General features: G+C 37.4%; 1 pseudogene; it reads right to left on the reverse strand.

Annotated features, from left to right (window-relative positions):
- Positions 1–3,867: 3,867 nt before the first annotated feature.
- Positions 3,868–4,353, reverse strand: LOC116743253 (annotated as a pseudogene).
- Positions 4,354–16,127: the final 11,774 nt, after the last annotated feature.

The raw sequence follows: 16,127 nt of genomic DNA on the forward strand, positions 1-16,127 counted from the left end.
CACATTTAAGTGACTGCTGGAGAATGCCAAAGTATAAGATAATCAATTTCTTAAAATCTAAGTATCTGAACCAGTTCAACCCATGTTTTTTATTATACTTGCTTTACTAATTAGTCTACATTGGGCTTAAAATGATCCTCTTTATCGGTTAAAATTTCTGTCTCCCACGTATTTTATTCTATTTGACATAACATTTAGATAAAGGATGATTTTTTTGTGTGTGTAATGAATATGTCTGTTGAATTATCTAATTTTAAGTGAGTGGTAATCTGTTTCTTCCCACTCCAGTTCTTTCTTGCATAACGGAGAAAAAAAGAACAGGTTAATTTTTGATAACATTTAAAAAAATAATAACGAATTGGAAATTAGTAAAGGTTTTCTTCCAAGTCCATTATAATCTTGTTTTTCTTGTAATTAGATAATTGGTCTAATAAAGTATGTTGAATATTTTTTATCTCCTAGATGTGTAAATATACTATGCTTGTAGATTTTAAAATTTACTTACTTTTCTTCACTTTTTCTGTCTAATTTGATACCTTGCCCTCAAAAATACCTTTAATACTCTTCTTAAGCATTATATGCAACTAATATATATAATTGAATATAGTTCCAAAGAAAGGGGGGGGAAGTTTTTTGTGTTTACTATACAGTACAATGTGCCTATATCTTGCTTTAAGTGACAAAGAACCTTGAATTACTTTCAAAAACAGCAGCCTTGGAAAGCCATTTTTTCAGTAGCACTCGCTATTATATCATTCTCATTTTTCAATTGAGTTTCTGTTGAGCTGAATTTTATAGCATTAATTCCCAACCTGCCTGAGTTGGATTCATTAAAAAAAAACTCTAAGTACATATCTAACAAGCTATATACATTAATCTTGGGCTTAACCTCTTTTAAACCACTGGTATAGGTGGGAAACCTGTAAACACTGATTGCCCCTTGGGGTATGGGGTTGAAGGGAGGTAGGAATAGTTTCCTGCAAATGCAAAGAGTCAATTAGCTTTTATAACTGCTCTTCAATTAAAATAAAAATAGAATTCTCTGGGGAGAAATCTAACCAGAAAGATCACTTCACTGTAAATAGGCCAGTCAATTTTACAGAAAAAAGCCTCCAGCACCTAGCACTCATTCCCATATATATTGATTTATTCATTCAACCAATATTTCTGAGTGCATATGCTGTCCAAGGTATACTGTGTCCATCAATTACATTTTATACACACAGTGATATGAATCAGTTTTGGCAACAGGGCAAGTAAAACAAGGACTAGTAATAGTACCACTACTACTAATACTACTGGCAACAATCCCCAGTGAATTGTGAATCTCTAATATGCCAGGTATTACTCTAGAATCCTCATTTTCAAGATTGCTTTCAAAAGTGTGGCAAGAGAGAGATTATAATGTCCAGTTTACAGATAAGATATTGAGACAGTTTATGTCTATCATGAGGCCATCAGATGTGTATGCAGTAATATTAAAAAAACAATTGGTAAAATCTTTCATTTCCTTTGCAGAGAGAAGATAGCACTGTCAAAGTGATGATGCACAGAGAGAGGAATTGAAGAAAACCTAAGGTAAGAGTTTCCTTATTCTCAAAATCCAAAGAGAATGAAAGTAGAGCAAAAATCAGGGTTATATCAACATTTACCTTCTGCCTTTTACCTTCAAATCAGATTCATTGTTAATGGGGAGGAGGTAAGTAGAAAGTGAGATGAAAAAGAAAAAAAATGATGTTGGGTTCTAACCTGCTCCATTCTGACTTAATTGTACAATGTTTTTTTTCATATTTTTAGTTTTAAATATCATCTATTGACATCCAACAAGGATTTAATTTTCTTTCTTCACCAACCCACACCTACACACTTTCCTTACCTTGGCCTCTCCACAGTTATAGCACATTTATACTATGTATTTAGTTTTTACATTTTTATGGCTGTGGATATTACTTATAGCCAAGTCATGCGATGTATTATAATAAAATTCATTTCTAGTAATTTAAAAAATTTCTTTGTAGTAGTTATAGCTGTTTGTTTTATATGAGCCTATTACTTAGCTGTTCCCAAATCCTCTGCTAGAAGTTAAAAAAAATTCTATAACGTATTTACAAACCATGTAAACTGGTTCCACCCACTCTGGATGCTTCTACAAATTTCTATTTGTCTCCGATGTTCTGAAATCTCATACTAATGTGACTTAGTGTAAGACACTTTTCCAGCCATTGAATTGAGCACTTGGTAGGTTCATTAATGCAGAAAATCACATCCTGCATTTTGAGTATTTGTTATTATTATTACTTAGTTGATAATTGTCCTCTTGTATTTTCTCTCTTCTCTCTCCTGATCTTGTGGATTTTTTTATTTTTATGTTGTTCTGATTGTGCTGATCCTCTTTTTTTTCCTAATTTTTATCTTCTGTTTTCCATCATGTTACCTTTTCATTCTAGCTTATTGGAGGTTAAATTCCAACATTTTATAGGGCTTTGTATCTCTGCTATCATAATTTTTAATGTCTTAGAGTTTATTTTGTTCTCTGAATTTTCCTTTTGTAGCTTTTTACATAAATAGTGTGTTTTTAGGAGACCAATACTGGTAACTTTTGAAGTATTATTTTGCTCTCTGCATTCTCTATTTTCTTCATAAATAATAGTGAAAAATATAAAATAACTAAAAAAATTAACTGGGAAAGTATAAACCTTCTCAAATAGCAGTTGCCTTGCCTAGCTCCCAGGTTCTCTAGCCCCATACTTTATTTCTTCAAAGTACATGTGACTTCCTAACATTGCATTTGCTATTTGTTTATTGCATTCTTACTAACTAAAACTCATACTGGAATGCAGCTTCCTTGAGGGTAGAAGACTTTTGTACTCCAATGCCTAGAAAACAGTGACTAAGTACATGATAGGTGAATCAAAAATCTTTATTGGGTCAGTACGTGGTGAAATAAGTGAAGAAAACTATAAAGTCTATTTGAGAACATAACATAAGACTTGAACTGACGGGAAGGCAGATCATGTTCTTATTTGGGAACACTGACATATTTTAAGGTCATTTTTCCTACCATGTTGAAAGAAGGTAGGAAGTTCCAAAAGTAGAATACGGAGATCACTTTTGGCTGTTGCAGTCATCTAACAAACTGTAAAGATCACCTGGACTGAGGTAGTAGTAGAGATATAGAGTGAAAAGGTCAGGCAAAGATCTATTTTTGCAAGAAAATTCAGCAAGACTTGCTGTGTTGTATTGCATAACATACATCCACAATTAGATTCTATTTTTAAAAAAATCATTTGTGTTTTTTCCTAATGGTGGCTATCTAGGTTGCCTCCAACTCCCTACCTCTATAAGTAATGCTATATTGATAATCTTTAGGTATAACTCCTCATGGGCTTGTGGAGTAGCATCCCTGACCTGGTAATACTGAGATATGAGCTACATCTGAATTTTTTTCTGAATGGCTAAAACTATTTATACTTGTACCAACAATCCATCAGAATTCCCATTGTCCTCCACCCTTACCAATGCTTAGTACTGTGTGACATTCTAATTTCATGGGTATAAAGGGATCTCCCATTATTTTAGTTTAAGTTTCCCTAATGGTTAGTGAGGATAAACATTTCTACATTTCTAACCATTGAGGTTTTCCTCAGCTTATTCATATCCTTTTTGCATGTTTTTTTTTTTGAACTTTAGAGTTTAGATTTATTTAGGGCCATTTGCACATGTTCATAGAATAGTTAGTTTACCCTAACAAATGATGAGACAGCTCCCCCTCAGTGAGTCCCTGGCCTAAATGTATTTGCTTTACTTATATAGCAAGAGGATAACATTAAACATGGAAGATTTCAATTTGTGACACCAAACAGTGATCTATACAGGGCATCCTTCAAAAGCTACGATTACAGGATCCACCTAGCTTTCAGCAGTACAAGTCCGGTTGAGGTCCTCTGGCCCATTTGCCTGACATTTGTGTTTTATGCCTTGAAATTTCTTTTTGATTGTATCCTTGGAGCTTGCATAGATCATTTTATGTTTCAGAGGTTCTAGTTCTGGTGCCCACGAAAAAAGCATCAACTCCTCTTTTCTGGATTCCTTTGTTTCGAAGCTTGCATCATGCAAAGTATATAGCAACAATCTTTCTCAGGAAGCATTTCCACAAAATGCTTGAAAGGATCAGTTATGGTTACACCAAAATCTCTTTGCTTGCCTTCTACAATGAGGCGCTTTTGTCTACACTGAGACAAAAATGACAGCCTTCTTTCTTTTCTTGATTTCTTCTGGTGCGGAGGCACTTCCAAACCTTAGTGTCATAAAAACGTGGCATACTTCATCAGCAACTTGCACTCCTGTGGCCATGTTCACTGTGGTGGTCGCAGAGCGCAGACCCGCATGTTTCAGTTGATTACCTACCTTTGTCTTGTTGATTTGTAGAAGTTCTTTGTATGGTCTAGTTAATAATTCCATCTTGGTTTTGGATGTCTTTCAGTCTGTCACATATCTGTTAACATTGTCCTTGATTTCACTGTGCACACACAAAAGAATTCCTGAATTCAACAGACATGATGGGATCTTGGATGGCAGCGGCCAAGTGACAGTACATAATCACTAAAAATAAGATGGACTTGTTACCGTAATGGATGGCAGAACAAAAGCAATCATCACAGCAGTCTTGCCCACGGAGATTGTCAACAATTAATTATTTATGGTGTTCCTAGGCTGGAATAGTTGCGCAGTGTATTAGTTTCTTAAGGCTGCTGTAACAAAGTACCACAGTCTAGGTGGCTTTAAACAACAGAAACTTACTCTCTCACAGTTCCTAAGTCTAGAAGTCTGAAATGAAGGTATAGGTACCATGTTCTCTCTGATGCCTTGTGGGGAGAATGTGTTCCATGCCTCTCTCTTAGCTTCTGGTGTTGCTGGCAATCTTCGGCATTCCTTGGCTTGTTGATTCATCATTCCAATCTCTGCCTCCTTCATCACATGGCATTTTTCCTGTGTCTGGCCTCTGTGTCTCTTCTTTTCTTCTTATAAGGATATCAGTCACATTAGATTAAGGACCTATCCCACTCCAGTATGACTTCATCTTAACTAAATCTTAATTACAACGGCAACAGCCTTATTTCCAAAAAAGTCACATTCATAGATATCAGAGGTTAGGTCTTCAATATACATTTTTGCAGGTTACCACTCAATGTACAACAGACAGCTTATTAAAGTTTTATTTGATTTATATAAGCAAGAAGCTCCAAGTCTGGTGTAAGAATCCTGACCTGAATCTCAAAGAGAGTTATGGTTCTTTAATCAATTCCAAGACTTAAGTCAGTTGATAAATCTAGAGTCTCATGAATGAAGGGGAGGCCACGTCCTCTTGAAGAGGGAACCTTGTACGTAGCCAAAAATTGATGCCTCCTCTCAGCTGTCTCCAAAGGGAACTTGTGCCCAGTTGCCAGGGTGGTTATGCACTGAGGAAGGAAAATAATCGGACCTCTTCAGGGTTTACTAAACGCTGGCTCTGAGCTGACACCAATTCCTAGAGATTCCTAAGCCACAAGTAGGGGATTTTGAATTTGAGGTGATTAATGGAATTTTGGCTCAGGTTTGCTCATAGGGGGCCCACTAACACACCCATGGTATCCATAGGTGTCTGTGGAAGATAGAGGTGCTGCTTGAACCTTTGGCAGGCCCTGATAGGAGAATTACAGTGCAGACCTTTATGATTTTGGAGCAAAGCTGTGTCATCCTCTGCAGACAGCTATGTTTTTGGGAAACAGGTTTCTGATTTGTTACTGGACTGAATGCTTGACCATGGACTACCAAGTTTCCCACGTGACCTGAGCTGCCTGTCCTGAATGGATGTTGTCTGACCCACCAAGTCACAAAATTATACGTGTGTAGCAACCCTCAGTCAGTGAATGAAAGTCATATAAATATATAACATTGAACCCAAGAAGATCCTTAAAGCCATGAGCAATATCCAACTTACTCCTGCTTCACTGTTTTCAACTCACACCTATGAGGACTTTCCTATGACTAGTCAACTGTAGAAGAAAACCTTTAGATCTGAATTACAAATGGCTCTGCATTATTTGTTGGTACCACCTGAAAATGGATGGTTGCAGCACTATAGCCCCAAAAAGATGGCCTTGAAGGACAGTGGTGAAGAAAAATTCTCCCATTTGTTAGAACTTTGAGCAGTGCATTCGATTGTTAAGTTTTTCTTGAAGGAGATATGGACAAAAGTAAAAATATACATCTTTTCATGGGCTGTGGCTAATGGTTTGGTTTGCTGTGGGGAGACATAGAAGGATTAAAACATTTGTGAGAAGGAGGTCTAGGGAAGAGATATGTGAATTGACCTCTCCTAATAAGCACAAAGTGAGAAGATATGCTATGTCCTACCTGAGTGCTCACCAAAAAGCAACTCAGAAGAGAAAGCTCTTAATACTAACTTGGACAAGATGACCTGTTTTGTGGATATCAGTCAGCATCTTTCCCTTTCTTACCTGGAAGCTGAGACTGCTACTGGCCACTTCAGGCTCTTAAAAACATTGAATAAATAGGCAAAAAATGATGACTTTAGTGGCTGGGGTGATTGATCCTGACAATGAAAGGGAAATCAGGTTGCCAATATGCAAAGGAGATAAAGAAGAGCTATAATGCAGGAGATCCTCTGGTCTGGCTCTGAATCCTCCCATGTCCTGTGATAAAAGCCAACAAATCCACACAGACACTTGTCCATGAATATCCACAGCAGCACATTCATAGTAGCCAAAATGTGGAAACAAACTGCATGTCCATCAACTGATGAGTGGGATAAAACAAAATATATAGATTTTTTGTTTGTTTGCTGTGTATTTTGATATATTTCATACTGAATGGAATAGCATTTAGGCATAAAAAGGAATGGGTACTAATATACATACTACAATATAGAGAAACCTTGAGAACATCATGCTATGTGAAAGAAACCAGACATACAAAAAACCACACCTATTATATGACTCCATTTATATGAATGTCCAGAATAGGCAAATCTATAGAGACAGAAAGTATATAAGTAGTTACCTGGGTGCCTTAGGGGTAAGAAGGAGTAACAGCTAGTAGATACAGGGTTTCTTTTGGGGTGATGAATATATTCTAAAATTGATTGTAGTGGTTGTTGTACTACTGTGTGAATATACTAAAAACCATTGAGTTGTACACTTTAAATGGATTAATTGTATGGTATGTGAATTATATCTCAATAAAGCTGTTTCCCAAAAAAAAGCCAATGGAAAATACAACAATAAAATTCAGACAGGAATGTTAATAGCTCAGGCCCTTTAAAATTGAAAGTTTGATTTTCCTTATCAGGCAAGGGACTATGACTAGCCAATATGCTTGCTTTATGGTTAAAAAAAAAATGTTATTTTATTTTGTAGCTCAAATTGTTCTAGCTTTGGCCATTGTAATTTTTCCATGCCTCCATCCTTTTGTTTTTTGAGCACTGCTTCACTTTCTGGCACTAGAAGATGCTCAGGCTCTTCTTTTATCTTCAGTGCCATTTTCATTTGATCTAATTACTGATATAATTGTGTTTATATCTATTATGTTGATATTTGCTTTCTTTTTTATTTACTTAATTAATTTATTTTTGCCTGTGGTGGGTCTTCGTTGCTGCAGGCGGGCTTTCTCTAGTTGCGACGAGCGGGAGCTGCTCTTTGTTGAGGTGCGTGGACTTATTGCGGTGGCTTCTCTTGTTGTGGAGCACGGGCTCTAGGCACGCGGGCTTCAGTGGTTGTGGGTTGCGGGCTCTAGAACGCAGACTCAGTCAGTAGTTGTGGTGCATGGGCTTAGTTGCTCTGCAGCATGTGGGATTTTCCCGGACCAGGGCTCGAACCCGTGTTCCCTGCATTGGCAGGTGGGTTCTTAACCACCACACCACCAGGGAAGCCCTTGATATTTGCTTTCCATTTTCTCATATGTTTTGTATCATTTATTCTTCCTTTCTTGCTTGCTTTTGGGTTTAACAAGTATTTTTTTATTATTTCATTTTCTCCTCTATTATCTCTTCGGTTATATCATCTGTTATTATGATTTTATTGGTTGCACTTGAAATTGTAATACATATCTTTGATTCATTATAATCTACTTTAGATAGGTGCTTTACCATTCCTCAAACAATAAAAGAAGCTTACAAAAAATTCAACTTCTATTACTCCGTCCCTCCCCTGTGCTATTTTTGTTATACTCTACTTTTATATATGCTATAAATCCCACAAAATATTATTATTGTTGTTGTTTGAAAGAGTCAATATTTATTTCTATTTGCCCACATATTTATCCTTTCAGGTGCACTTCATTCCTTCTTACAGTCCCATGTTTCTATCTGGTAACATTTATCCTCACCTGAAAATTTATCTTTATTACTTCTTGTGTGTATACCTCCTGGTAACAGATGCTTTGAGTTTTTTTGTTGGCTAGTTTGTTTTTAGGTTTGGAAAAACATCTCCATTTTGGCTTCGGTTTTGAAGGATATATTCATTTAATATAGAACTGTAGGCTGACATATTTTTAAAGTTTCAGTGTTATAAAGATGTCAATCCTACTGTCTTCTGACTTCCACGGATTTTTTTTGTGTGTGTGTGTGTGTTTTCCTTTCTCAAGGATTATGTCTGGAGAGTTTTATAATATTTTTGACCAGCTGTAACAGTTGTTTGTATAGGATCCCAACTACCTCCATGATAAGCATAACTGGAACTCATCTCTTCTTGCTTTTGCATTGGCCATGACATAACCATTTCTGTGGTAGAATGCATCTTTGTCTTGTTCCTGAGCTTAAAAAGGAGTGTATCTGAAATGCCTCCATTAAGTATGATTACTGGTAACTACCCTCTATCAAGTTGAAGAAGATTCCTTCTATTCTTATCTATCAGAGAATTATTGTTAATCATAAATAGATGTTAAAATCTATCATTCACCTTTTCTGAATCTGTAGAGACGGTATTGTATGTGGTTTTTCTCTTTTATTTCACTGTTGTAGTAAATTTCACTGACTGATTTTATGGAGTTCAACAATCTTTGCATTTCTCAGATTAGCCACGCTGATCAATCCTCTTGATCATGACATATTCATTTTTAGAGCTTAGTTTTTGGTTTATATTTACCTGGTATATTTTTTCCATTATTTATCAAATACTCATAATTTCTGTATCTTTTGTTTATATGTGTCTCCAGTAAACAACATATTACTGGATTTTTTAAAGTCCAGTCTGGAAAACTGTTAACCCTATGCCTCCTGTTGGAGAATATCTTTTTGTTTCCAGAACTCTTGAAAGTAAGCAGACTCTACTCCTCTCAGTGAGATCAGTAGGTCCTGATGACCCGAGGTCTCAGCAAAGTAAGAAATCTTCATCCTGAACCTCAATGAAAACCTTCCTCTGAGGCTGCAGTGCACAGTTCCTTCCCCTGGAGATTCAGGGAGAAGCTGTGTCTCAGACCCACTTTTCTTTATCGCAGGGAAACTGCTCATGATTCAGAGAGTAGTTGGGAGGCAAAAATTGGGTATACCATTGACCCAGAGTCCCCTAAAAAAACTTTATAGATTTAAATTACCTCCTAAATTCAAAATAATTCTTGTTTATTGTATGAAATTTGGAAAACATCAGAGATAACAAAGAGTTGATAATACTTGCAATGCAGAGATAGTGTGTGTCACTCATTTGGGGACATGGTGTCTTTTTTTAATCGGAAGGTGTTAAAGGGAGATTTTTAGGTAGCAACCAAGGCTAGTCCTCCTTTCTGTGTGAGTTTTGAAGGGCTGTATTTGGCCATCAGTCCACCAGGAATAGCAGCCAATTTCAGGAAGTTCCAAGCAGTGGGCATCATATCAGCATTACTGCCTGGCCACAGTGATATTTTCCATTATAAGACATGTCCAAATTTTAGAGATGCTAAAATATGAAAAAGAGTGTATTAGAGTTAATGAAATACAGTCTTTTTGTTTTTTTTTTACAGTCATGTTTTTTAATTGAAAATTAGCAGGTAGACTAGAAAGCTATTTGAGTCTTTCCATCTGTATTTCTTTATTGATTTATCCTTCTGTTTTGTATATAAATAGAAAAATGCCTCAATAATATTGTATTGGTAAAATTTGGGTGGTTTTGTTTTAACTTTCTTCTTTACATTTTTAGTGTACTGTGATTTTTAATAATGAATATATAATTCCATAAAAATAATAAAGTATTACTCTTAAAAGCAAAATAATTAGAAAGCAAACAAAAAGTCTAATAACAATAAGGGGAGAAGGAGGCTATTGAAATGTGAATGAATTGTTTTAGACTTTATGCTACTCTTGTAAAGTAGACACTTTGGAAATGTACATTACACTTTTGATCCAGAGAAAACTATTCCTATACCCCTTTCAAAGTAGAGTCCACATCATCACATGGCCATTTGTCATTTAGAAAGATCATTTACAAACATGAAAAGCCTAAGAATATGCTCTAGGATTTAGGAAATGTGGAGAAGGAAGAGGGGACTGAGGTATGAAAAAACACAAAATAATAAAATTATTCTGAAATACTGGAACACATAAAATGGGAGGTTGAAAGATACAGATCAGAGGGGAGGTTTGGGAAGTTGGGACAAGATGCTTCTCAGTTCATTAAACAAACAACTGATTCTTGAAGTAAAAAAAAAATCAGGGAATTAAAAAGAAACCCACATTCTAAGTAGTATTTTCAGAGAGACATCATAGTTTTTAGTGGATTTTCCTTTACTTGTTTATTATCCCTCAGCCTTCTAACTTTGAGAAGAAAAATATTAACAACAGAAACAAATTATCTTCTCTCTCTCATAAATTCTCTCAGCCCTCAACACTGCATTTCCCCTCTCTCCCCCACCACATACTCTACCAGCCCTTCTTCCTTCCTTCCAGTCACAGAGAACTCTTGCCCAGAGCAGCCTGCTCAGATGATATGACACTAGATTCTAATTATGGCTTTTCTGAGTGACTCTTTAGCTCAATTTATACCATCTAATCCCAGTGAACTTACTCTTGACATTCAGAGTGCGATGACTATATCATCTGGGTCAGAAATGGGAATGCTTGAATGCCATGTGTGCATACTTGTGAGAACAATGGACTACAACATCTGAAATGTCACAATCCTGGAAAATCTATAAATTAGTTTCCTTAGGGATGGGTACGTATTTTCTCCACATTCTCAACCTGTGGTCTGTTGGCTTTGTGTTTGTCTGTATCAGGATTTGGCCCTCAATAACCAGAGCTGCTACTTTCTCCATCCAAGAATCCCCGGCAGAACCCACTAGTTTCCAAGAAAGTGGCACCTTGGAATATATGGTTTTGATATTCATTATTATTTTGAAATTTTCTCAGTGTTAGATTCCTCATTTGTAAATTTGTACAAATTCCTCATTTGTAAATTTTCTCAGTGTTAGATTCCTCATTTGTAAACTGTGTGCAAAAATACCAGCAACAGGGTCAAAATTTGCACACCACATATTGGGAGCACAAAAAATGTAGGTACTCTGTTTTCCAAATCTAATTTTATCTTGCTCTGTATCCTCCAATCCTCCAATTTTATCTTGCTCTGTATCCTCCAATCCTGTTGCTCGTAAAAGTATAAAAACAACAAAAAACACCCCCCAAATCCTAAGCTTTCTCATTAGTGATAAATTCATCTCTTCCAGGCTATAAAACTCTCTTTCCAGGTAACTCAGTCTCTTTTGGATAAATATTCAATCTATCCAAAGTTTGAATCCTCCAAAAGAGCTGTTCCTCTGTTCCTCTTCTTTTGAGTTTTCCCTCCCCTCTCTTCTTTATAAGGTATGACCTCGGTGACAGGGGACATTTGTGTGCTCTGAGAGACTGACTATAGAAACAGTCAAAGGCAAGACCATGTATTAAAAATAGAACTCTGACCCACAACCTGCAGCAACCTGCCCAGGAAACCAACCCGTTATCTGCAATAAACAGCTCAGGAAGTCAGCCTGCTCTAAGTCAGACCTGCAGGAAGCCTAGTTGTTCTTTCTATTGACAATCCAAGAAACTAAATAATATTTTCTGTTAACCACCCATCCAAATGGCCAGGACTTGATTAGTAACTGACATCTTCCTCAATTTTTGACCCCGCTTCAAATTTAGGATCAACTAGAGAAAGCCAAGTATGCATCTAACCAACCACAAAGGATGCCCCACTTCAGTCAATCCCCTTACAACTCCCCCAGGCCAACAGCCTCCAATCAGGGCACACCCGAAGCCTTCCCTTTCTTCTACTATAAAGCTTTCCTACTTCTTTGCCAGGTGTTGAGTCTCTGTCAAAATGCACGTGACGGTGGGTGGCTGACCCTCTTCTTACAGCAAGCTCTGAACCTATTTGTTCAGACACTTGCTTTTCTCATTTAGTTAGCCTTTGCTTATTTCCACAGTTCCCATAGTATCAGTGAAGAGCGACCAATCTCGTCCCATGCTTTCTGCCGGGCACATACTGCCCTCCTGCTGAGATACATTGGACGTCTCTGGACATTGCTCTTTTCCTCTCTGCCTCTGCCTGTGGCTGGTGTACCTGGAGATCTATGCACTTGGCATAGTGAGGACTCAGCTGAGTTGGCCTCACCTCGGCCCTTCGGTGTGCAGATCTCTGGAGTCTTAGTGGACTACTGTATCTAGTGCCTGCCTAGGCAGTGTGCCCCACAGTCTCTGCTGTGGGCTCCCTCACCCCTTGCTTCAGTTTGGCTCCCAACTCTCGGCTACCTCCCCACAATCCGTAGCATGTGTGTCTGTCACATAAAAGCTAGAAAGGACGTAGGGACCTTCTCCTGCCCTCTCTTGCCGAAACATGCCACACCACTGTTTTTTTCTGTCATGTCTGCCATGTTAGCTTGAGGGCACCCTGCTAAGCAGTTTCTGAACAAGAAGTGAGAAAAGGTCCCCTTTACTTCTGTTGCTCCTTTGTACTATCTGGGCTTTTCTTTTCCTTCACTTTCACTGTGAGGATCAGGTACAGGGAGGTTGGAGTCCTACTTTCCCAAGCCCCTGGTTGTACTTCCCCCTTCATTCGTGGCTTGCAAACCTCTTCTCTCCGTTGCACAATCGGTCTGAGAAGACTTACCCCCCTGTGTTACAGCCTCATTTTCCAGCCTTGTGAACTTCTTACCTCTAAGTGGTTCATTCACTTCTCTTCTTTGGGGCAATAAGCCTTGTGATTAGCATTAACAGTGGAAGAAGTGCACAAAAATAAACCAGTCTATAGGTAAGGGATAATAAATCAGGAAATACTAAGAACACCTTGTCTCATCACGCCTCACTTCTGATTACTCCATAGTGTGGTAATGAAGATCAGCTGCAATCAAGTACAAGGAGATACTTTGTGGTTATAAAGGGGAGGCAAACATGAATTGTTATTACTTGAATCAGAACTTAGCCACTTGGTCTTGTCATTAAAAGAGGTTTGTCTCCTTATTTATTTAAAAAAAGGGTTCCTTCTCTTATCTATCATTTTTAAGGAGAAAGTGTTCAGTTTAAACCTTGACTTTTTCTTCCTCTGTGCTGGTCAAAGGTGTGAGTTTATATCGCTTTTCTTGAATTCAGTAGTTTCTCATCTTCATTTTGATTTTCATCAATAGAAACGAAAAATGTGAATTCCAAAGATTTTTATTTGATATTTTTTCCTTATAGGTTAGAGGTAGGAAAAGTCCACAAGGTAGCCAGAGAAAATCTCATCTGCTAGCAGGAACTGTTTCTTCACAGGGTCTGGAACTGAGGTTAAACCTTGAGGACGCTGACTGTGCTTGTCCGTAAATATATAGGAAAGGAAGAATATTTCAGAGTGATTAAAGAAGGACCAAGAGAACTCTCAAAACTGAATTCCTGCCAGTAGGTGAGGACAATCTGTGCTGATGCTGAATACAAGCTAGAATTGATATTTACTTAACATTGTATAGTTTACAGGTTTTTTTTATTTGCTACGTCTCATTGGAGCAAATAAAAATCTTCTAAGAGCAATATTATTATCATTCCCATTTTACAGATGCAGCCAGACTCATCCCGATTTGGTTACATTTTGACTATTACTTTAGTTCAACGTGATCTTTATTTAGCCAGTTCCTTTACTTTTAAACGTGTGCATCCAGGGGAATGCCAGCTCTTCTCACCTTGAAATACAGAAGGTGGGAGAATTTCTTGTTGCACCTTGAAACCCTTCAACCTGGGGCAACTTTAGAGATGAATACGATTCCTATCACCCTTCATTGTCAAAGCTCACAACATGTGGAAAACTACTTTATAGTCAACATATCCACCAAAAAAATCTATAAATATGTAATTTGGAAACAATGTTTCTATGGCAATATAGTATTTACCTGAGCAGTAATTATGGCAGTGCAAATGTGTTAATGGCTGGTTAGAGAAATCACACCTGTTGCTAAGTGGGTTGCAGTCACTATCTTTTCTTTGCCAAATTTTATTGCTCAGATTATATGTTCTTTGTGGGTCATCATCACCACTTTAATCGTTTATTATTTACTGAGTGCGTGTAATAGGCAAAGGGGGGGATATTTGTCAGGTTTTAAATGAAAGGAAAAAACTGGCTTTGGGAGTGTGAGGTGGGAAGCTTTTCCAAGCACAAGAGCTGGTGTGGGACAAGGGGACATGAAGCTGGATTGTATGGAGCAAATGAAGAAACTGAAAAGTGATTTTAAGTGAAAGGTCATGGGGAAAGAAACTTCTTGCATAATTGGGAGTAGGAAAGAAAGGAAGTAGGAAATAGTATAAAGGAAGTAGGAAGTAGTATGAAGGAAGAAATAGGAAATAGGAAAAGGAAAAGGGGGAGACCAAAGCATAATATGAGAGAGAGGGGATACTGTGAGATCATTCATCCATTCACTCATTAAACAAGAACTGAAAATCTGTTATGAATTTGGGAGCTCTGAGATGTTAATATCCTTTAATGGAGAAAGTAAGTTCCAAAAAGTTAAGTGAGTTGACACAGCCAGTAAACAGTTGACCTTAACTTTGAATCAGAGCTTTGATTCTGAGGTCTGTGTTCTTTCTACCATGCCGATGCTGCTATACCTCACAGAGACCTTGTTTTTGTCAGTTTTCTTACATTTCCTGAATTGAAAAATAGTTTGAAAAGAAGTAGATATATGGAGTTCTAGGTTCTGGAGAGATTGAAAACACTGCTAAGCTTGGTTGGAAGGAAATCATTACTGAGAATAACTTTTTGGTAATCATTTCACAATGTATATGTATATCAGATCATTACACAGCACACTTTACATGTAAACAATTATATTTTTCAAGTAATCTTCAGTGAAGCTGGAAATAAAAAAGAGAGTAACTTTCAATATTGAGTGGTGGAAGTGCTGGAAATAGGGTTGGGATGTTTTGAGGGCAAACTTGAATGATTGAACAAGGCAGCTAGGAATGATCCAGGAACCTGATCATTATTTGATTGTTTTCTTCTCCTTTGATTCATTTGTAGATGTGTAAGGCTTTTGAAGAAAATTCTTATCAGCTGCATATTTTGATTTAATAATTATTTTATCTTCAATTATAACATATGAGGATGGCTTATTAAATCACAAAGCTAAAGCTCAGTATTTTTATAAGATAATTCTTGACAAAATATTATCTGAATAGACTAGAGTAATTTTTTTTTTTTTTTTTTTTGCGGTACGCAAGCCTCTCACTGCTGTGGCCTCTCCCGCTGCGGAGCACAGGCTCCGGACGCGCAGGCTCAGTGGCCATGGCTCACGGGCCCAGCCGCTCCGCGGCATGTGGGATCTTCCCAGACCGGGGCACGAACCCGTGTCCCCTGCATCGGCAGGCGGACTCCCAACCACTGTGCCACCAGGGAAGCCCTAGAGTCATTTTTTAAAGTTGGTGAAAGGAAATGTCCTCCCAAAGAAACTGTTCTCAACCTTAATGCAGTGTGTCAACCTGACAAATTAACAAAACACACTGAATAGTTTAACACTGGAAATCTGCAAGTGCCAATTTGATCTTCATGGCAAATTGCGCAAAGAGATTTGGTGTTTTTTAACTTAACAAGTCAGTATCTTCTGTAATCTATAAATGACCTTCAAGCAGAAATAAACTTTCCATCTGAACTTCCTTAAGTCAT

Source organism: Phocoena sinus, chromosome 18 (genome assembly GCF_008692025.1).
Source record: "Phocoena sinus isolate mPhoSin1 chromosome 18, mPhoSin1.pri, whole genome shotgun sequence".
Classification (NCBI taxonomy): domain Eukaryota; kingdom Metazoa; phylum Chordata; class Mammalia; order Artiodactyla; family Phocoenidae; genus Phocoena; species Phocoena sinus.